Here is a 401-nt window from a genome sequence, read left to right as displayed (position 1 = left end):
CCACATCCTTTTTTTGGGGAAAATTTCCCTTCCCAAAAGAGAAAATCCATTAAAAAAATCAAATCTACGGCTTTTTTCCACCTTTTCATTCCTTTGGGGTTCAAACCAGTTCCACTTAGGCCAAAATTTTTGGTCCGATGGGAAGATTTCCCAAACCCCCTTTCTTTCTCAATGAAAAAAAAAAAATTTTTCCCTTTAGATTTAAAAAAAAATTTTTCAAAAATAAATTTCCCGGGAAAATTCCATAAAAAAAAAAATTTTTTTTTTTGGGGGTTAGTTTTATTTCAATTTAGCCAGAAATTTTTCAATTCAGAACCAAAACCCTTAATCAGTAAATACTTTACACATAATTTAATTGTATTTATATTTTTTAAAAATAAATTTATAAATCTTGGAACTGC

The sequence above is a fragment of the Penaeus monodon genome, chromosome 20, assembly GCF_015228065.2.
Source record: "Penaeus monodon isolate SGIC_2016 chromosome 20, NSTDA_Pmon_1, whole genome shotgun sequence".
In the NCBI taxonomy this organism is placed as follows: Eukaryota; Metazoa; Arthropoda; class Malacostraca; order Decapoda; family Penaeidae; genus Penaeus; species Penaeus monodon.
Note: the sequence above shows the minus strand (reverse complement) of the source record.